The sequence below is a fragment of the Taudactylus pleione genome, unplaced genomic scaffold (assembly GCF_031769625.1).
Source record: "Taudactylus pleione unplaced genomic scaffold, aTauple2 ptg000517l, whole genome shotgun sequence".
NCBI lineage: Eukaryota > Metazoa > Chordata > Amphibia > Anura > Myobatrachidae > Taudactylus > Taudactylus pleione.
In genome coordinates this window covers 2,481,295-2,505,187 of record NW_028284919.1, presented here as the reverse complement: position 1 = coordinate 2,505,187, position 23,893 = coordinate 2,481,295, and the positions used below count along the sequence as shown (strand labels likewise).

Sequence of the window (23,893 nt, the reverse complement as noted above, 5' to 3'; positions counted from 1 at the left end):
GGGGCACGTCTGTGTCCTCTGATGGCTGTCAGGGTATGTATTAGAGCCGTCCGTCGCAGAACAGGATATTGTTTTATATATTTTATCAGGTTTCAACATCAGCTTCATTATTAAAAAAAAATGAAACAAATAAATTACAATGAAAATGAAAGTTTTTATTTTTTAAATTACTGATTAAAAACTAAAATGGGTTAAAAAGATTACCTGGGTTATATTCCCCGAGGATCTGACAGATCCAAGGCTTCAGGTCCTTTATTACATAATAGATCTACCAGGTCCAAATAAAAAACAACTGAAGCTTTCCAATTTTCAGAGACCCATGAATTGCAGCTTATAAAAACAAAAAAATGAACCTTAGTTAATGGGGTTGGGTATGAATAGCTGGCGGCTGAATTGCCGCCAGTTCAAATCCTGATGCCGGAAGCCAGAAGGTGCAGAATCCCGACAGGGGCGATAAGTACCCTAACCCTCCCCCTCTCCCTCTCTTAACCCTCCCTTAGTGGTGCCTAATCCTTACCTCCCCCAGTGGTGCCTAACCCTTACCTCCCCCCGGTGGTGCCTAACTCTAACTCCCCCTTCCCGCAGCCTAAACCAATCCCTCCCCGGGGGGGTGCCTAAGCCTAACCCTGCTACCCCGCAGCCTAACCCTAACCCTCCCCGATGGGGTGCTTAACCCAAATCTCCCCCTGGGGGTCCCTAAACCTAACCCCTCCATCCCAGTGCTAAGTGTAATACTTAACCGTATACTTACCTTCGGGATGGTGGAGGTCGGGATACCATTATGCCGGGCGTCAGGATTCTGGCGTCAGTATATCGAAGTCCAGGATCTCGTCCGCCAGCATTTTAAACGTATCCCAGTTAATGTACTACTTGTTGGAAAGATTATCCTCCATGAACATTAGAAGAAATTTGGAGGAGAGTGAGAGAGTTTCAGTCTGTCTAACATAACAAGAGTTGCAGGAGGCTCCAGTAATTCATGGCCTGTGGACGCTAATGCATGTGCAGCTGTGATTTGTTTGCGGAGTCGCAGTGGTGTTGATATGTAAATGCTAGTCTCAGCCTTCCTCTTGTGTACTAAAATCCGACGGACTGTGCAAGCTCTGAGACGCCCACTTTCAGTGCGTGTGGTCAGTGCAACTCTGCCGGTGGCTGTTAGTTCTCCACTATCGTCACACCATTGCTAGCACCATCTACACGACAGGCTATGGCTGGTGCAGTGTCTCCTTCTGAAAATTCTCTAAAAATGGCCTCTGTGGTTGTGAATCTGCATTAGGGAACGCTGCCGAGTTCACTGACATGCCCGTGACACTCCCATAATACGCCCATGAAATGGCCGTTTTTTGCGTTCACTTCAGGCCACCTCCCAGTAACACGCCCATGGCTTTCCACAGCCATCACAAATGGGAGCAATCCCATACACAATAGTGCTCTCTGTGTACACTCATTGATACGCATGCGCCTTAGGGTTTCCATGAGTTTTTGCAAATGCGTAGTAGCAAAAAATCGCTCAATTTCACAAACATCGGCACTGTGTCCACCCCTGAACCAGGCCCTCTGTTCCCAGCAATTCTGCTGAATTTGTGTTCATAATTGGTATAATTGGATCCCGTCTCCAATTTGTCCCACTCAGCCCCTATCAGCCATCTACAATTTCTGTGGGAATGGAAGGTTCTTAAAAATTAAAATTATGTTAAGTATCGGAATCCGACTGGACCCCAATAACTTTGTAACTTAAAAGGCAAAATGTAAAGTCATTATTGTTTGCAAAGCGAACATTTAGACAGTCATAATGTATGTCTTGAATTTGGAACTTTTTTGGAGCAAGAGGGGATTTCATACAACATTCTAAGAAGTTTAAAAAAATAAAAGTATTTAATATGTCACCAAAATCTGTGTTTAGAGGGCCTGACTCACTATCATATGCAACTGCGATTACGCACGCAATCGGCCGAGTGCAGCGTACTGCGCATGCATATGCATCGCAGTGCGCGTGCGCGAACTAGACTGCGATCACAATGACTACGCAGACTCATCACAGAGTGATTGACAGGAAGTGCCGTTTGTAGGTGGTGATGGAGGGGTGGTCGTGCGAACGCAGGCGTGCCAGTGCATTTCAATGCCGTTGCAGGGGCGTGCATAAATTATACACTGCGATGGCCTATGCCGCCTGAGGCCTGATAACGTGTGGGGTTGTTAGCAATTTCTGAGTAAGGTCAGGGCTTGTAGAAGTGTGCGTGAGGCTGCGATGGTGCTCGATTGTATCAATGGTTTCACAGTCTTGCTAAACATCACGGATGTGTGGTAAGTAAGGTTATGCTGCGAGGGCATTGCGATCGCAATGAATTAGCTTACTATCACAGTTGAACTGCGTGTGTCATCGCTATTGCATTGGCAGTTGCGTACGGTAGTGAATCAGGCCCACAGTTAACCGTTATCAACAGAAGGTGGACATGATTAATATGTCAACATCATCAAGGTCAATAACAGCAAATTAAAGGATTTCTACATCGAAAAAAGAAAACATTGTCATATGTCAATGTCAACATGACGGCCATGTCCATATACCAAGCCCTCTACAAAAACAGCTGAGAAATGTTAGCCACCTACTGAGGGGCATCTTAAGAGAGGAGCTGGCCCGTGTGCACTCCCTTTGCGGGGTACCCTCCTCTCTCCCCGTTGTCCGGCAGCAGACTGACGCGACCAGCCAGCCACCGGAGCCTTAGTAGACTCCGGGCACTAGAGTGTGTCCAGAGTCTACTGCGCATGCGCAGAACGCCAGTAAATGGCCGTGACGGGGGCCCCGCACAGGGAGTGGCGGGCATTTTTCCAGCGTTCTGTGCATGCACAGTAGAGTCCGGGCACACTCTAGTGCCCGGAGTCTACTGCGCATGCGCAGAACACTTGAAAAATGGCCGCGGCGGCCATTTTCCGGTGTTCTGAGCAGTGCAGACACCCGACGTGGGACCACGGATAGGTAAGTCTAAAATAATATGGGTGCAGTGTGTGTGGTGCGGGGCCCCCCTGGACTCAAGGGGCTTGTGTGCCCTGCACACACTGCACCCGTTATAGATACGCCACTGCACCTACTCATTTTTGTATTCCAACTAAATTGTATGTGGATGAAGATATTGCTAGTCTTATTTGCCTCACTAGCGCTGGTATCAGAAATGGCAAATTTCCGAGCTGTGCTGTCCCCACCCTCTGAACATGTGATATCACAACATCAGAGCAAGGGGGCGGGGCCATCATAATTTTCTGTAGAGTACTAAGAATGCTCCGTGCCTAGAGCAGCAATGGTACTGCCTCCAGGGCCTTAGGCCCTGAATGGCAGCATTGTTTGTGCACCCTTACTCACAGCCCAGGGCATCAGCACTGCTCCTTTTCTTGAACAATAAACAAGTAACGTGATTATTTTTCCCATGCTAGACGTAAGTTTACAGCATGGTAGTAAATTTTTTTCATACTCATCATCCTTCTCAGGGTGACAATTACATGACAATACTACTGTCTTATCATGCCCATACTAAAAATGATTTGTCACTAGCAATTTAATAGTAGTTTCAGATTGTCTGTTCTCCAAATGATTTGGCAGCCAAGTAAAAAAAAAAAATCCATATTCCACCAAAAGTAATTTTTAGGATAAACTTCGATAATTTTCCCTCACCAGATATCTCTATTGTTTATTAATCTTGCCCTTATACAAGATGGACACTATTGTCTCAGAAGAATCCATCTTGCATCCGGTTTCCTCTTTAGCTGTATAAATACGGAGTACCTGACTATTTTCTCTTTGCTGAACGCCTGCTACCTAAACCTGTTACTTATGACATATCTAAGAATGAGTGCAAAAGTGGCTGTAAGCTTCTTTTATAATGCAATAGGCGTGTGAAATATGGAGCGGAATGCCTGACGCATCGCATTTTGAATGCAATGCATCCAGCCACTCTTCGCAAGTATAACAGTGTTTATTAATGCCTTATGCTTGAAAAAAATTACAAAGGACAGCTCTCCCGGTAAGAAATGTCCTTTGTGATAGAAAGACTTCTGGGTGTAGGACCCAGGAGTCCTTCTGCACATGTGTCGAGTGCCGCACAAGCCTCAGGGGGGCTGGGAAGGAACCGATTGGATCCCTCTCAGGGGGAGTTGCAAATAGAAGCCCATAGGCTTCTATTGGGCAATGCCACTGCATCCAAGCCCTGCAATGTGTCGCATTCTGGAGCTTGATGCATATGCGGTGAGTGACCAAATTTCTGAAAACATAATTTTTGGAGGTTTGACCGCAATGATCCGGCCCACTGTGATATTTGCTGAGTAGCTTCTCTACCTGCCATACACCCTTATTGGACTGATTCCCCAGGGACAGGAATCTGGATCAATAAATCAATCAGTTTCATGACATCTATGGATCAATCATCATGTTAAGCTCCAAAACCACTACAGTGTACCTGTTCACTACACACCATACTGTACTTGCTGACATTTCATTTATCCTCCTCGGGAGAAGCCCGGGGAGGAGAAGCAGGTAGGAGGTGTTGGGGACGGACTGGCCGTGTCATTAAGCCCCGCCCCTTCGTGACAATTTGCAGCGAGAGGCACATATTTAAACAAGGGGCGGAGCCATATGACGCAATTCTAATAGAAATGCATCATTAGGTCACGCCCTCTACTTGCGGTCCCACCGGTCCGCAAGAAAATTCTCCTTATTCTACCTACTTCACTAGGAAGTGGGCAGAATGCGGGAGAAGTGCCTACCCTTCTGGGGGTGTGGGGGGATACCCGAAAAATTGTGAGCCTCCCGTGACTTCCAGGAGGGTAGGCGTGTATGTTATACACAGTGTGGTGAGGTCACAAACTCCTATTGAATTGATAGGATGAATTTTCATTGATATATTTATACATCCTACAAAAAGGATGAAGCTGGTAACAAACACACTGTTAGGCCCTTCGTCTGGCTCTGCGTAAAATACAGTAATAATAATCATGACAAATGTTTTCATTGTAAAGTATTGGATAAATATTTTAATTACTGTTAAGAGAAATGTATGTCTTACTGCACCTTTTCAGATGCTTGTCTGATTAATGATCAAACTGTAGAAAATGGCTGGCCTGGAAGGTGGAACACTGCATTTCTGAAATATTTACCAACTGAATTGGATTATTTTTTTTAAAGAGTTTCTGCTTCATTTGCTCCTCATTTAATAAATGATAAATACCTAAACCTTATTACCGTCTCTGCCAAGAAGACAATCCTGTAATGCCACCCCTAAATTGAGAAGAGTGCAGTATCTTCCTTTAGACAGGTTGGCGACAAGAAGAAAGGTAAAGCGGTTTGCAGTTGTTAAGCCCATATTCCTGAGAGACACATATCTGTCTTGGAAACAGGATGCTGTTCTTGTAGAAGAGAAAAGACTCACATTGCGATGTGGAAAAATTGCTCTAGATGGATGAAGAAGCTGTCTCATAGGAGGCTGAGAGCAGTGTGAGATATAGTATGTATGATTGTGTTACCCAAACTGCATTACAAGATAAGTGCCAAACTGCAGTAATAGAATAAGCTGAAATACTGCCGTAGTAGTGAAAGTACATAAAGCTATGGAAGTATAAATGCCTTAGGAAGAACATAAATACAGACGATTACCATAATTTTTCTGCACAATTCTATCATGTTTTATGTCGATATACTTGATCACTTTGATCACACACACACATTATTTATATATATATATATATATATATATATATATATATACACACAGAATATAGTATTGTGTGAAACAAGAATTACAGTTAAAGAGTTTTTTAACATCACAAATGACACTTCATTCCTTTAATTGCAAAAAGGTTGGCAGCCTTCTGATCATACTGCTTGTTTCATCAGTGTCAAGATTTCTGTGACATACTGTAATGGTACATACACACGGTCAGATTTGTCAGATGTGTCAGATGAACGATTCAATGATTGACCGATTTGAACGATTTTACTAAATATTTGAACGATTTGAACGATTTCTGACTGCATTGAAATTAATGGAATCGTCCAAGTCTGACTGCAAACACATCAGATGTCAGATATCGTTATCTGACCATCGGGAACGCGCATCGTTCATCATTCAAACATGTCAGATATGTCAGATTTTCCATCAGATATGAACGATTGAACGATTTTTAAAAAAAATCTGACCGTGTGTATGCACCATTAGACACAAAGTGCCCACTGGAATTGTGACTAAGGGCCTGATTCAGAGCCGCTCGCAAGCGGCCGCTCGTTCGTTCGGACCGATGTTCGCACATCTGCGCATGCATACGGATTGTAATACGCATGCGCGAACCAGTCAGTGCGGCCGAAAATCGTTTGTTCGATATATAGCGAATGCCTGCTATTTTGAGTGACAGAAGGAGGCGTATGTGGGTGGTAACAGGGGAAGGTGCTTGAAAACGGGGGTGTGGAATTAGATCGCAGGCGTGCTTAAAGGTCAAAACGGGCATTTTAAGGGAGTGCATAATTAATACAGCAGCGTCATTGACCACATCACTTGGTTTTTTTTTACCCCGAACTGATCGCAAAATAGCGGTTGAAAAAACCAGCCACAAGAATAGCGAGCAGTTCATACGCTGTTCGATGTGCTCGATTAATCTAATAAATAGCGGACATGACGTAGGATGAGAGCGGCCAGGGGGCGTATTTTTCAAAATTACAACCGCAAGTTTTGCTCGCTCGTTCAGACTTAGAGGCGTGAACAGACCGGAATTAGCGAACGGTTCATTTGAATAGCCACCCCTTGTTTTAGAACGAACGACCGCAAATAGCGAGCGGCTCTGAATCAGGCGCTATGTGTATACATAGGTAAATGTACTTGCACCAGAAAAATAGACAAAAAGTCCCTTATCTGAATGCAGACATCCCGTATTGTATACTAAGGATTTGTATGGCTGCAGTGATTCGCTAGACACTAAGAGGAATTTTTATTATTCATTAATTATTTTTTTGCCTATTCCAAAACTGCTGAATATTGCCCCAGTAACCGCAGAACTTACTACTCAGCAGTTTGGAAGGATGGGAACCATCCAGTTTTACCTTCACATTGGCCCAGTCCTTTAGGGGAATGAGGGGGCAAACAATTGGGCTTCAACGTCTAGATAGTCCCTATTCTTACATAACTGGCTGGTGCAGTATTTAACACATTCAAAGTAAAATTTAAAACATTACTGTGCAAAGAGAAGCTAAATCTTCCTTCTGATTCAAATAGCTGAAACATATGCAGAAGATTATCGAGCCAGTGGTTTTGCAAAGATTTAGATGGCATATGCGCAAAGAGCCCCTTACTATGATTGCTGATATCATATCCTGTACAGTAGTGCAGTAGCACAGTAAGGCAAGTGAGTGAAGGACTTAATTTAGAATGATGAGGAAGGGTTACTGAATGACTATGGCCCGTATTCAATTTGAGGCGAAAATTTATCGCCGATGACGTAATTTTCGCCTGTTTCAATTATCCCCGTATTCTTTATTAAAATAGGGGATACGTTTTCTCCATGTAATACATGGCGAGAAAAACTGCAGAAGTGGGGTTTTGGGGTGCAGGCTTAAAAAAAATAGCCTGCACCCCTGGGAGTGTCCCCTAAAAGTTTTCTGTGTCAACATTTTAAAAAAAAAGTCCTCAGGACACCCCAAAAAATGTATTTGAATTTTGGGGGTGATTTAAAAAATAATGGGGGACAAACTTCTAAAGTAGCGAAATTGATTCCAGAGGGGTTCCCAAGAATGTGGCAGGTGTTTTCTTCATTGCGGGTGGTAGCAGCAGAAGCATTTTTGAAGAATGTTTAAAAAACATTTTAGGGGCTTAAAAATATGCTTGCACCCATTTTCATGTACCCCAAATTTGATGGGCATACTTATTTTTTTTTTTAAAATAGCTAAATGCTATTCTTCATCTGTTCTTCAAAGCTGCATTTATGCATCTGACGTGGCTATTTAAAAACCTGACTTCCCTTCAGCAGGCAAAAATAGTGATCCCCCATGTCTGGACATCTTTAGGTGGGTGCCAGGATGATTTCCCGAAAATTGACAGGCTTTTCGCCTATTCCAGTTTCACCGGGTCCCGTTTTCTCGTAGTTACAAATTGAATACTGGGATAAGCGGGGACGAGCACGATACTTTTCCGCCTGCAAAACAGGCGAAGGAGGCGAAAAGTCCAGCAGGCGAAAAGTCCGGACTTTTCGCCTCAAATTGAATACGGGCCTATATTGAAAGGGATGATGACTAATGGAGGATGATGGGTTAATAAAAATCATGATGAGGTGTAGAATAAAAGAAGATGCCAATGACAATACAAGACAAAAAAGACAACATTAGTCAAATACACCCAGTTACACACTAGCCACGGACCTGCACATCGGGAGTCCTGAAACAGATGTCCCGCTGTTAGCCTGCAAAGGAGCAGGAATAGCCACCACACATGACAGAGCTGCCTTCGTCATCCAACAAGCCCCAATGTAATTCATAACACCATCCTGAAATTTCAGGTGGTAGCTTTACCATGATTTTGTGGCGAAGCAAAATAATCAGAAAATTGGGAGACTGAAGAAGAAATCAGATTTCTGCAGAAACGCACTTCCAGAATTGTACAAAGCTGTGAAACAAAACCTTTTATCATCTGGTAAAGGTTTTTCACGGCTTTTTAAATAGGTCTCTTATCAAATTAATATAGTGCCCCCATTTATTACATTTACACATAATACTGCAATTGTGCACAAATGACTTAATTATGATCTAAATGTTTCTCTATTTAATAAATGGGGGCACTATGAGTTATTTATTAAATAAAAGCTGAACTAATATTTATTAAATTATTTAACTGGGGCCAACAGTGGCGTAACTATAAATTTTGCTCCCCCATGCCAAAAAAGTTTCATGCGCCCCCCCCGCCCAAAGATCAAACACACCCAAAGACGATGTTTAAGGTGTGTGTGATACAGCAACGTGCCTTACACATTATGACACACTAAGTAATGCCACTTATAACACAGTGTGCCACACCGGAATGCCCCTTACAACACATTATGCCACACCGGAATGCCCCTTACAACACATTATTCCACACAGCAATGCCCCTTACACATGCCACACAATAATGCCACGTATAACACATAATGACATACAGTAAAGCCCTTATAACAAATTTATGCCATGCTGTAATGTCCCTATTTCACATTATGCCACACTGTAATGCCACATACAACACATTATGCCACACAGTAATGCCCCTAATAGCACATTGTGCACACAGTAATGCCAAATACACATTATGCCATACAGTAATGCCCATTACATCCCACCCTGACAGATCTACTTCACCAACCCTCCTCTCTGCTCCTGCCAGTCTGTCACCTCAGCTCAAGACAGGTTGCACAGTTTTTATGTCCGTGTAGAACCAGATTATTGGGAACATAGTTTAGAACCTGTAAACTGTGTGTATCAAGTTAGTGCCCATTATACAGTGCCCCATGTAGTTGTGCCACAAAATGCAATGCCCCCTATACTAGTGCCCCTTATGCAATGCCCCCTGTAATAGTGCCCCTTATGCAATGTCCTCTGTAGTAGTGCCCATTATGCAGGGCCCCCTGTAGTTGTGCCCATTAAAGTAGTGCCCCCTTTAGTTGTGCCCATATGCAGTGCCCCTTGTAGTTGTGCCCCTTCAAGTAGTGCCCCCTGTAGTTGTGCTCCTTCTAGTAGTGCCCCCTGTAGTTGTGCCCATTTTAGTAGTGCCCCCTTTAGTTGTGCCCAGTAGTTGCCCCCTGTAGTTGCCCTCAGTAGTGAGCCCCCTGTATTTGCCCTCAGTAGCGAGCCCCCTGTAGTTGCACCCAGTAGTTGCCCCTTGTAGTTGCCCCCAGTAGTGAGCCCCCTGTAGTTGCCCCAGTAGTGAGCCCCCTTTGGTTGCCCCCAGTAGTGAGCCCCCTGTAGTTGCACCTAGTTGATCCCAATAGTGAGCCCCCTGTAGTTGCCCCCAGTAGTGAGCCCCCTGTAGTTGCCCCAGTAGTAAGCCCCCTGTAGTTGCCCCCAGTAGTGAGCCCCCTGTAGTTGCCCCCAGTAGTGAGCCCCCTGTAGTTGCCCCCAGTAGTGAGCCCCCTGTAGTTGCCCCCAGTAGTAAACCCCCTGTAGTTGCTCCCCCCCGCATGCACACAAACACACACAAAAAACACTTACCTTTATCCCCGCTCCAGTGCTGCTGCCATCCATCCCCAGTGTCCGCTCCTCTGCACTATGGGAGTGACGTCATGACATCACTACCATAGTGCACTGCGGGACCCGGAAGAAGGAGGGAGCTCCATCCTCCGGCTGCCGCGGGGGGTTTGAATAGGAGCTGGGCGCCTGCTGGTAACACACTCAGCGGGCGCCTGGCAGATGGAGGGTGCAGGGGGTGCAACCACACCCCCTGCACCGTCCGTAGTTACGGGAGTTCCACCACTGAGTGGCGTAACTACTGCCCCCGTCGCCTCTAAGCTATCCAGCACCTCCAAGCCACCACAGAGGCTGTGGTGGCAGTAGTTACACCACTGGGGGCCAATATTAAAGATGTATTTCTTTAGTCATTGGGACACTATAGCTGCCCATCCACTAGGCGATTATACCTAGCGATGGAGCGATAACGACGGTCGTTATCACTCCATTGCCTGGTAATCGCCCACAAATCGGGCAGTAAATGGCAATGCGCGCGCCCGCTGGTCGTTTTTAACATCAATCATCACCCGAACAAGACGGTCAACCTGACGTCAGGTTGCCATGTTTGGGGATGATTGATCTGCATACACTGAATGTCTGAACGTTCAGTGTATGCACTTCACTACGTGGGAGATGACGGCGTTGTAATTGTGCCGTCATCCCCGCATCGTGTAATGGATGGGCAGCATATGAGTGCACCATGCTTTATTTGCCTATTATTTATTACAATACATTTTACAAGTATTTACTATTTTATTGGTTCCCGCTGGCTAAGGTCCAGAATAGAAGGTTTTTTTTCACTGTATCCTATTTATTTGCTTGCACTCTCACAGGCAATATAGCTGAAACTGCATGTGGCTTTTTCTATCTATCATAACCAATTATTTAATTCTGGTGGCTACTCAGGCAGTTTGTAATACCGTAGTTTTGTAAATATCTTGTTTTATTTTCATATATTGTGAAAAATCAGAATGCAATGTATAATGTGGGGATTTGTAAAAGCAGATTTTCAGCAATTTAGCCTTTAATATATTTTTCTGTTTATAACCCACCAACATAAAAAATATCACAGAAAACTGTCAGTTTCTTTAAACCACACAAAAATGTCCCCCTAAGAGGCTATTTAACTATTCTTGTGCAGTTATAGTGAAGATCAATCTTCTAAACATACGTGGTAGTCATCTTGCATGAGTTTTAAAATAATCGAATACCTTTTTAAATCTTTGATAATTATTAATATTTAATGACGATAACAGCCACAATTATATAGTCCCTATTAGATATCAGAATATAGATTGTTATATGCAGGTCACCTACTGTAAACTTGATTTTCCTTCTAAAAAGTTAATATATACAATATGTATCTTTGATTAACAACATACAAATAAAATAAGATATAATCAGTTTAAACAACCATTTCATGATTAGAATTCACAACATAAGAAACAGCACATTCTACAAAATAAACAGTAACATTAAAAATTATGAAGGGTGTCATGCAGTATGGACAAATTCTTATAGTAATAAAATATGCAATTTGTAATATATAATTTAACCACAAAGTGGGTTAATGCATTTAAAGTAAATATCCAAACATTTTAGTAATTAGGATATGTAGCTGTTGGTACCTACAGTATCTGCCTTGTATAGTTTTGAAAAGTCTAATTGGTTTGGTGTACTATACATTAAAGCAGAAGGTCTAAGAATTATATTTTATAGTTCTGTACATTTTAGGTGAACCTCAAATTACAGTTGTTATCACCATTAAAGTTAATAAACTTCAGAAATGTATCTTTTAAACAACCATGCAATAAAAGTGTCACCAATGTAGTATCTGTACAGCTTTAGCAAACTCAGAAACATTATATTCATATCAATTTACATTTGTTTGTAGCTCATGATTAAAAATTCACAAAACTGGTTGCAAATGCTGTACCCATGGCAGTACCACAGTTTTTGCAGATAGAATAGATTTACAAATGTGTAACAATGTTGAAGCATAAATAAAATGTTATCATACAGAAATTACTTGTGATCCTGTGTTAAAGTGTAATATATATCTGGAAAGTCTCCATATGCATGCAATATTTGAATGTATTTTGTGGATGTATATTCCATACAAAATCACTGAATCATTCAAACTCACTTAATATTTGTAAAACAGTGGTGATATCCTCTGTACCACATACATCGGAGTCAATAAAATATGTTTAAGGTAGTTTTAAAAAACAACAATATAAACAAATGCTAAATCAGGCTTGTATAACATGTATTCCAATTGCCGTTTTAAACTATAACTCAGTTAACAATGATAGGTGCTTTCTACATTGCTTGGTCATAGATTATTAGTTTTTGTTAGTGTGTAAAAGCAAGTTTTTTTCTTGTGTACAGAAGACTGGGAGTTTTTTCTGTTGTACTAGCAAATGTGTGTGTTGCACAATAAATAAATTGTTTACAGCATGTAGACTAGTTCAATGTAAGTATCTGTGACGCGTGCTTCATGTAAACTGGAAGCATATGTTACTGTAAAAGATTGGAAAGCACCTGGAGCACTGAATATAGATAGAAATACATTATTATTTGCTTATTCTTTGTATCAGCTGCTGTGTTTTTATGTGCATTTAAAGAGTAGCTGACCAAGAAAATGAGGCATTAACATATTATTCAAGGAAGCCATAATAGGGTTCTGGAGTGGCTTATTTCTTAGGGGCCCACTCACTATCCTTAAAAATAGGTAAAAATATAAATTTTTACCTACAATACTTTTGTAAAACTTTACGTACTGGCCTTATTTATTAAAGAGGTAACACAGGGGATTTTACAGAAATCTACTGCTTACCGGTCATCCCCAAAGTGGAACACTATTCCAATTCATCAAACTCCAATAATACATAATTTGCGGAATTTGATGGCTATAGGAAGACGTTCTGAGTTGCAAAGTTGGATCAATTTATATCCACCCACCCCCATTAGCCCATTCTGTACGCATGTGCACTAACACTGTCCGGTCAGATCCGGCAGTGTACAATTCTGCCACTCCAACATAGGGGCGCATTCAATTAGGTGCGAAAAGCCGTGATCAGCGAAAAAGTATCGCCAACTGCATCTTTTCGCCAAGCGGAAACTATTTGCCATATTCAATTGCAAAGACTTTTCGCGTACGTAGAAGGTCAATGCAATGTAATAGGCGAAAGAGGTTCGCCTATGAATACCCAGTGGAAAAAAGTGCAGAATTGCGGTTTTGCAGTGCAAAGGTGGGGAAACCACTCTGCACCCTTAGGGCAGGTTCCCAAAGGTAAACTGCATCAAAAATATCTTAAAATAATTAAAAGAACTTCCCAAAAAATTACTTTGAAAAAGGGGACGAAAAAGTACAAAGTTGGGGTACAAACTTAAAAACTAGCAAAACAGACTTTTGGGGGGATCTGTAAGTATGGGGTAGGTTTTTTTTTATTACAGGTGCTTGCTGAAGGTTAGTTTTTCATGCTTTTTATGACCTCACTTTTGTGATTTTTAACCATGCTTGCACCCATTTTCATGTACCCCAAATTTGCTGGCACTAATTATTTTCTCCCAAAAAACCAGCTAAATGCTATTCTTCACCACTTGTGCAAAGACGCTAATTAGCAGCTAATGAGAGCATTTAAGTACCCCAAATAGCTTCAATGTTAGTACATCTTTTGGGGGGTGTCAGGCTGATGTCCCCAAATCTGACAGCACTTATCGCCTGCTTGCGTTTCACCAGGACTAAGGGCTGTATAATTTAATACAGCCCTTAGTGACCAAATCGGTGTGTTAGAAATCATTGGGACAGATGCTTTTTGAAGCAGGGGCAAAGTTGTATTACTCTGGTGATTTTGTATCCATTGCCACAACATGCTGTGAGATGATTCCAAACTAATGGGGTTAGCCACTGCGTTTGAATGAAGTTTGGGGTCCCAAGGGATGGACCCATGCCACACCACTACTGGGAGATTTACAGGCAATGAAATGATTTTATATTTCCGCTTGTCAGAGCAATCGAAACATCACCTATCATTGCAAATTACCAAACAGGTATTGGTATATCAGTTCAGTGATACTCAGCTTGCTGCGATACTAACTGGTTTGGATTTGCCTACAGATGTGTTCTCAAACACCGAGCCTCAATATACCATACGGCGCAAGACGCCTGGTATGACTGAGCCGCGTTGAGCGGTGTAGCATACTTTTAAACATGTGCTTGGTGTGAGAAGAAGCTGTGGCCACTGCCTCGTAGCACTTGGTAAACTCATTCGCACATATGATGCACATTAAAGTGATCAGCATGATCTAGCAAAGTAGATTTGTTGCATCAAGTTGTTTTATTAGTGTGAATTAAACTCACATTTTGATCAAATAAAATGGTCAGCGCCAAATCGGACTGGACCTGTCATGCTGAAAGAGACTGTGGCAATATTGTATGAGAATACATCTGTAACTTGGACTTCTCGTTCCACTAGTTAAATAAATAAAACAATATTTAAGAAAAATATATATATTTTTAAAATGTATATAATTTTCCTTATTCTGGATTTAAAAAATACTTTATTTAAATACATAAAACATTTCCCATTGATTATTTGCTGCTAGCATCATCCTCATAAATAGGCTTTGGGAAATTGCCAGCAAGCATGGACAACCGACAGCGAGCAGCGACAACCACCAGCGATCAGCGACAACCGACAGTGATAACATTAATGAGCAAATAGGGGAAATGTAATTTTGTAATCTTTTATTATTAATTAGTGCTTTCAGTTGGAAACAGATAAATGCACATGAGCTTTGCTTTATAGTGATTAAATGCTATGGATGGGCAAATATGAAACATATAGGTAATGCTTAAAGAATGCCTTTGTTCTAGGACTGAGGGGCCTATTCATTATACCTAAAATACTGATGGAGGTAATTAGGTTCAGAACTCGCATGGAGTTCTACCTAATTACAGGAGGAATTCATCATTCCTCCTCTCCATAAGTATCTATTCCGAAAAGCTGTCATTTTTGCGATGACAGCTTTTCGGAAATAGATACTTTTCCCTCACTACACTGCATTACCGCAGCTGGAAAGAGTGCTGCGCATGCGCTGTTACATCTGTAAAAACCAGTGCATGCGCAGCACTGCCTACAGATGCGGTAAGTTAGTGTCCCCCTCCCCCCCGCTCATCCCCCTGTTCAGCACTTACCTGTCCACGCAGCAGCCTCTGGCTCCGTCTGCTGGTCTGTCACATGGTCTCCCAGCAGAGCACACTACTGTTTAGGGGGAAAAAAAACTTTTTTTTTTTTTCCTAAACTTTATTGTGTTCTGCCTGGAGAACACAATGTCAGCATAGCAGACGGAGCCACCAGAGGAGAGACCAGAGCGCCGGAGGGAGACGCCGGGGGACCTGCACATGCTGATACAGGTAAGTGTTACCTGCTATTCGCCACCTCACAGTGGCGAATAGTGACTCCATCAAATTCCGAAAATACATAATTTTCAGAATTTGATGAATACCTAAATTTCCATATCCCCATACTAATGTATCGGGAGTGTGGAAATTAACGCAGGGGGACTTAGCAAGGAGATATCAGTGATATCTCCTGTGCTAAGTGTGTTCATGAATACCAAAATAACGTTATTTAAGGAAAATGTCCTTAAAAACGTTATTTTAGTGTTGATGAATAGGCCCTGAGCATGATAAACTCACAAACCTCCCAACAGTCCCAATTTTTGTAAGTCGGTTTCAATTTCTACCAAGCCAAAGGGTTGCAGCCTACCTTGGTATGACCGCACAATAGAGGAACATGTTTTGAACTGATCAGGGTATGGTTTGTAAGTATGATCTTATTTATCCCATTTTTCCATTTTCTTTTAGGGAATATTGGGAAGTATACTATAGGCAAATGCAAACAGGATAAAGGCAAATACACAGACACAGTCCAGCAGTAAGAGAGCAGGAAAGGGAAAATGATAAATTCCTAATGTTGCCTTGTACTTCACATCTCAATAGACCCTTACTGTCTTAGATTTTAATAGCTCAGCTGCTCAGTATAATAGCTGGGGCTGGCTTGCCAAACGCTTAAAATGTGATTAAATGTGCAAAAGGACGATGATCCTAACTGGGTCAGGATTTGTTACTTAACATGCAATTTCTGCTGTTTTTCAACCAGAGATAATGTGTTTTAATAACCAACCAGCTAAATCTATTTAAAATGCTCTTGTAAGTAATATTGTCTCTTCTATATACTTGTTTGGGTGCTTTGTTATGGGCTGGTCACAATACTTTCTACTATTAAAATTAGGGGTGTGCACCGGCCACTTTTCGTGTTTTGTGTTTTGGTTTTGGATCTGGATCTTTCTTCGTGTTTTGGATCTGGATTGGTTTTGCCAAAACCACCCTTCCGTGTTTTGGGTTCTGGGTTTTGTGTTTTGGATCTGTATTTTTTTTAAAAAAAGCATAAAAACAGCTAAAATCACAGAATTTGTAGGTTTTTCTGCTCCTATGCTATTATTAACCTCAATAACCTTAATTTCCACTCATTTCCAGTCTATTCTGAACACCTCACACCTCACAATAGTGTTTTTATGTCCAAAAGGTTGCACCGAGGTAGCTGGATGACTATGCTAAGCGACACGAGTGGGCGGCACAAACACGTGACCCATCTAGGAGTGACACTGCAGTGGCAGACAGGATGGCAGTTAGAAAAACTAGGCCCCAAACTGTACATAATGCAAAGAAAAAAAAGAAGTGCAAGATGGAATTGTCCTTGGGCCCTCCCACCCACCCTTATGTTGTATAAACAGGACATGCACACTTTAACAAATCAATCATTTCAGCGCCAGGGTCTGCCACACAACTGTGGCTGAAATGATTGGTTCGTTTGGGCCCCCACAAAACAAGCTGGCATTTAATGTGTCCCTGCGCAAACTGGCTCTACGGAGGCAAGATGTCATCCTCATCCTCCTCATCCACCGATTCCTCACCCTCTTCAGTGTGTACATCCTCATCATCACAAAGTATTAACTCGTCCCCACTTGAATCCACCACCACAGGTCCCTCTGTACCTTCTGGAGGCTGGTCTCCCTGGAAGAGCTGATAATTCATTTTGATGAACATCATCTTCTCCACATTCTGTGGAAGCAACCTTCTACGCCTTTCGCTGACAAGGTTCCCGGCTGCACTAAACACTCTTTCGGAGTACACACTGGAGGGGGGGCAACTCAGGTAAAATAGAGCCAGTTTGTACAGGGGCCTCCAAATTGCCTCTTTTTCCTGCCAGTACAGGTATGGACTGTCTGACATGCCTACTTGGATGCTGTCACCGATGTAATCCTCCACCATTCTGTCAATGGTGACAGTATCATATGCAGTGACAGTAGACATGTCAGAAATTGTTGCCAGGTCCTTCAGTCCGGACCAGATGTCCAAACTTGGTCCTGCCTGCCCTGCATCACCGCCAGCGGGTTGCTTAGGATACCTAAGTTTTTTCCTGGCAGCCCCAGTTGCGGGAGAAAATGAAGAAGGAGCCGTTGACGTGTCACGTTCCGCTTCAGCTGACAGTGTGTTCACCAGCAGGTCTTTGCACCTCTGCAGGCTTGTGTCGGCCGGAAAGAGAGACACCACATAGGCTTTAAACCTAGGATCAAGCACGGTGGCTAAAATGTAGTGGTCTGATTTCAACAGATTGACCACCCTGGAATCCTGGCAAAGCGAATGAAGGGCTTCATCCACAAGTCCCACATGCCGAGCGGAATCGCTCCGTCTTAGCTCCTCCTTCACTTTCTCCAGCTGCTTCTGCAAAAGCCTGATGAGGGGAATGACCTGACTCAAGCTGGCTGTGTCTGAACTGACTTCACGTTTGGCAAGTTCGAAGGGCTGGAGAACCTTGCACAACACGGAAATCATTCTCCACTGCGCTTGAGTCAGGTGCATACCCCCTCCTTTGCCTATGTCATAGGTGGATGTATAGGCTTGTATGGCCTTTTGCTGCTCCTCCATCCTCTGAAGCATATAGAGGGTTGAGTTCCACCGCCTCACAACCTCTTGCTTCAGGTGATGGCGGGGCAGGTTCAAGAGTGTTTGCTGGCGCTCCAGTCTTCGGCACGCAGTCGCTGAATGGCGAAAGTGCCCAGAAATTTTTCGGGCCACCCAAAGCGTCTCCTGCACGCCCCTGTCGCTTTTCAGAAAATTCTACACCACCAAGTTTATTGTGTGAGCAAAACATGGGACGTGCTGGAATTTTCCCAGATGTAATGCCCGCACAATATTGGTGGCGTTGTCAGATATCACAAATCCCCAGGAGAGTCTAAGTGGGGTAAGCCACTGGGCGATGATTTCCCTCAGTTTCTCTAAGAGGTTGTCGGCGGTGTGCCTCTTACTGAAACCGGTGATACACAGCATAGCCTGCCTTGTAACGAGCTGGCGTTTCTGAGATGCTGCTACTGGTGACGCTGCTGCTGTTGCTGCGTAAGGTGATACATCTACCCAGTGGGCTGTCACAGTCATATAGTCCTTAGTCTGCCCTGTTCCACTTGTCCACATGTCCGTGGTTAAGTGGACATTGTGTACAACGGCATTTTTCAGGACACTGAGGACACTTTTTCTGACGTTTCTGTACAGTCTCGGTATCGCCTGCCTAGTGAAGTGGAATCTAGACGGGATTTGGAACCGGGGACACACTACCTCCATCAATTGTCTAAATCCCACTGCACTAATGGCGGATACCGGACGCACGTCTAACACCAACATAGCAGTCAAGGCCTCAGTTATACGTTTAGCTTCAGGATGACTGCTGTCGTACTTCATCCTCCTCGCTAAGGACTGTTGGAGGGTCAATTGTTTAGAAAAAGTAGTGGTGTTCCTACTTCCTCTCTGGGATGATGAACGACTCCCAGCAGCAGCAACAGCAGCAGCGGCAGCAGTAGGCGTAGCAATGCAGGATCCTCCAGAGGAATCCCGGATAGGAGAGTCAGTCATGCCAGTGACATGGCCTGCAGGACTACTTCCGATCCTGACTAAGGAGGAAATTGACGAGGAGGGAGTTGACGGTGTGGTTTGCAGGCGCTTGGATACAACAGGACAACGGGATTTAGGTGTCCCTGGACTGCTTACGGTCTTAGCCAAAGTTTCTGAACTTGACAGTAACTTTTTATGAACGCGCTGCAGGTGCCGTATAAGGGAGGATGTTCCTAGGTGGTTGACGTCCCTACCCCTACTTATTTCACCTTTACATATGGTACATATGGCAAGACAGTTGTTGTCTGGATTTGGATAGAAATATTGCCAGACCAAAGAGGTGGAATGTTTGGTCTTCTGCCCAGGCATGACCGTGATGGGCTTTTTCATCCCACGGACAACAACTGTCTCCCCCAGAGCCTGATTTAAACAAACCACATCACCATCAGAATCCTCCTCGCCAACTTCCTCCTCAGCGCCAGCTACACCAGTATCCTCATCCTGTTGTACTTCAACAGTGACATCTTCAATTTGCATATCAGCAAGTGGACTGTGGGTGCTCCTTTCAGCACTTGCAGGGGGCGTGCAAATGGTGGAAAGAGCCACCTCTTCCCGTCCAGTGCTAGGAAGGTCAGGCATCGCAACCACCACCACACTTGGACTCTCCTTGGGGATTTGTGATATCTTCTTAGAAAGCACAGTTCTTCGCTGTGCTTTTGCCAGCTTAACTCTTTTGATTTTTTTAGTGGGAGGAGGACTTCCATCGTCATGTGAAGCTGAACCACTAGTCATGAACATACTAGGGATCGACCTTAGCCGTTCCTTGCCACTCCGTGTCGTAAGTGGCATATTGGCAAGTTTACGTTTCTCTTCAGCTGATTTAAATGTCTTTTTCAAGGTCATTTTCCTGAACTTTGCCATTTGGGATTGTATGTGCCCTCTACTATGACATTGGGCATCGGCCTTGGCAGACGACGTTGATGGCATGTTATCGTCTATGTCATGACTAGTGGCAGCAGCTTCAGCACTAGGAGGAAGTGGTTCTTGATCTTTCTCTATTTTATTTTTATCGGAGAAAGTTTGGTCCTCCATTTATGTTATATCGATTTGATATATACGTGCGGCTAAACACAGAAAATAATTTTTTTTTTGGTTCGGACTGGAGTGTACTTTGTGGGTTACAGCACCCTTTAACGGTCAAGCCAGCCGGCCCTTTACTTATGACACAGGCGCACTCTTGGCACTACTTTGTTGATGCACGTGCGGCTACTGCGCACACAATTCACAAACACAGAAAATAATTTTTTTTTGGTTTGGACTGGAGTGTACTTTGGGGGTTACAGCACCCTTTAACGGTCAAGCCAGCCGGCCCTTTACTTATGACACAGGCGCACGCTTGGCACTACTTTGTTGATGCACGTGCGGCTACTGCGCACACAATTCACAAACACAGAAAATAATTTTTTTTTGGTTTGGACTGGAGTGTACTTTCGGGGGTTACAGCACCCTTTAACGGTCAAGCCAGCCGGCCCTTTACTTATGACACAGGCGCACGCTTGGCACTACTTTGTTGATGCACGTGCGGCTACTGCGCACACAATTCACAAACACAGAAAATATTTTTTTTTTAGGTTTGGACTGGAGTGTACTTTCGGGGGTTACAGCACCCTTAACGGTCAAGCCAGCCGGCCCTTTACTTATGACACAGGCGCACGCTTGGCACTACTTTGTTGATGCACGTGCGGCTACTGCGCACACAATTCACAAACACAGAAAATAATTTTTTTTTTGGTTTGGACTGGAGTGTACTTTCGGGGGTTACAGCACCCTTAACGGTCAAGCCAGCCGGCCCTTTACTTATGACACAGGCGCACGCTTGGCACTACTTTGTTGATGCACGTGCGGCTACTGCGCACACAATTCACAAACACAGAAAATAATTTTTTTTTGGTTTGGACTGGAGTGTACTTTCGGGGGTTACAGCACCCTTTAACGGTCAAGCCAGCCGGCCCTTTACTTATGACACAGGCGCACGCTTGGCACTACTTTGTTGATGCACGTGCGGCTACTGCGCACACAATTCACAAACACAGAAAATAATTTTTTTTTAGGTTTGGACTGGAGTGTACTTTCGGGGGTTACAGCACCCTTAACGGTCAAGCCAGCCGGCCCTTTACTTATGACACAGGCGCACGCTTGGCACTACTTTGTTGATGCACGTGCGGCTACTGCGCACACAATTCACAAACACAGAAAATAATTTTTTTTTTGGTTTGGACTGGAGTGTACTTTCGGGGGTTACAGCACCCTTAACGGTCAAGCCAGCCGGCCCTTTACTTATGACACAGGCGCACGCTTGGCACTACTTTGTTGATGCACGTGCGGCTACTGCGCACACAATTCACAAACACAGAAAATAATTTTTTTTTTGGTTTGGACTGGAGTGTACTTTCGGGAGTTACAGCACCCTTAACGGTCAAGCCAGCCGGCCCTTTACTTATGACACAGGCGCACGCTTGGCACTACTTTGTTGATGCACGTGCGGCTACTGCGCACACAATTCACAAACACAGAAAATATATTATTTTTTTAGCACTTGGGGGGAGCACCCCTGATGGACAGAGCACCCCCTGGACAACACTACAGCACCCCTTTAGGACTGGGACACTGCACAGGACTTTGGAACTGACTGCACAACACAGTCCAGCCAGCCCCTATGGACTTTGAAGTAGTGGACACAGCCCCTATTAACAACAGCAGCACAGCACAACACAGCCAGCCCCTATGGACTTTGAAGTAGTGGACAACAGCAGCACTACACTACACTACACTACACAGCACTAACTCCCACCCTCCCTCTTCACTGTCCACAGCCGAGTGAGAAAATGGCGCCGACGCGGGTACCTTATATAGGATCCAAAACCCGCGAGACTCGGAAGGCGGGATGATGACGTTTTGCCTCGATGTCAGATCCGAGTCAGGCGGGAAAAGTCGAGCCTGACTCGGATCGGACTCGGATCGGGGGGGCTCGGGGGGGTTCGGATTTCAGAAATCCGAACCCGCTCACCCCTAATTAAAATATATACTTACAAAGAGATCTACTGTAGCCTTGAGTATCCATGGTAAATGAATTCCTAGGGGTATATTTACTAAAGTGCGGGTTTTTAGAAGTGTAGATGTTGCTCCTAGCAACCAATTAGATTCCACTTAACATTTATCTAGCTCATTCTAGAAGATAATAGTTAGAATCTGATTGGTTGCTATGGGCAACATCCCCACTTCTAAAAACCCGCACTTTAGTAAATATACCCCTAGAATTGCTTAATGCAATTCTAAATATACAGTTGTGTCCTTCTACACTGTGACTTCAGTTGTGCCAAAATAGCGTCTCGGCCGAGCTGGGCATCTTTCTCACTCAAAACGTGCATATTATTTGCATAAGTAAAACAACTGGGAGAGACATTGCTAGTTTACACTGATTAATTTGATGTGCAACATTTGTACATCTGTGTGCAACTGAGTCTGAATCTGTGTAAAAAGGGCTCCAATGCGAGCGGCCGCTGCTTTTTGTCATGTCATGTTCCGTTGTGCTTAATCTGTGACTTTGTATGTGAATAAAACCAATTCATGTGCGGTTAATTTCGCAGACTAGCGTCTCTAGTACACCGTAAGCGGCTTTTCACTGCGTCTGGAATGCAAATAAGATGCAAAATGTAAAGAAAAGTATGGTAGGCTACTCCTCTCAGAGAGTCTCAGTCGTACTGGGCGTCTCATGTTGTGTGACGTACAAGATTCTTTGAGGACACATATGTAAGCTATTACAGTACATATATGTTTAAAAGAACAATATCAGCTTCAAATAATATTTTGAGTAACAAGTTTCTCATCCAAAAATAATAGAAAATTAGGGTCCAGTGCGATAGAACAAAAAAACAAAAAAAACGTTCTGGAGATCCTCACCAGTGCTCAAATGCTGTTTTACCCCTCGTTGATGGCCAGAATGGAAAGTTTCAGCAATCATAATGACTGGACAGAACAGCGGCTCTGTCAAGTCACTTCTATTATTGAGACATTTTAATCAAGGGGCAGAAAGGTCATTTGCCATGGGCCCACCAGGACAGAAGTATACCGAAAAGAGATTTCTTCTATGGCTCTGGTGTCATAGGAAGATAAGTGACACCTTGTTTTAAAAAGAGTGTCTTGTTTTTTGAAGTTGCTAGATGTTAGGGCAGAGACAGGCAGCCTGATACACTTGGGGAGGAACATTAGGCTGCCCACTAAACTTTAAAAGGGCTGCCCATTACTCTTAAAAATAAGTAGTAACTTAAATGAATAAAGTTAATCAATGAAAGAGACACATATCTTGTAATAACATATCAGGTCTATTACAAGCTACAGCAAACAAATATTACTACAAAGAATGAATGAGCTGATGGCTGCAAGTTAAGTGTCATGGAAAGTGTTATTTTCACCTTATTCAACTCAAGTATAGGAAATTGTGTGGGCCTCTATTCAATTAGCTAAGTTGTAATTTGCTAACCACCCTGTCAGGCAGCTGTTATACATAGACAAGTTGGTGGGGTGGCCTTTATTGCTGTCTCTCACTGTCTGTGGAGTGTTGGGGATGCGAGTGAGAGACCACTGACTTGTACGTTTTGAAAACTTGCTTACAGTAATTACTAAATTGTATGGGTTGGCACTAGGACCTCCCATAAGCA

General features: G+C 43.5%; 1 protein-coding gene across 1 annotated transcript in view; it reads right to left on the bottom strand.

The window, feature by feature from the left end:
- DPP6 (dipeptidyl peptidase like 6) overlaps nt 1-23,893 on the bottom strand; it is a 587,423-nt gene that overhangs the window by 441,009 nt on the left and 122,521 nt on the right. The gene's annotated exons all lie outside the window — the stretch shown is intronic.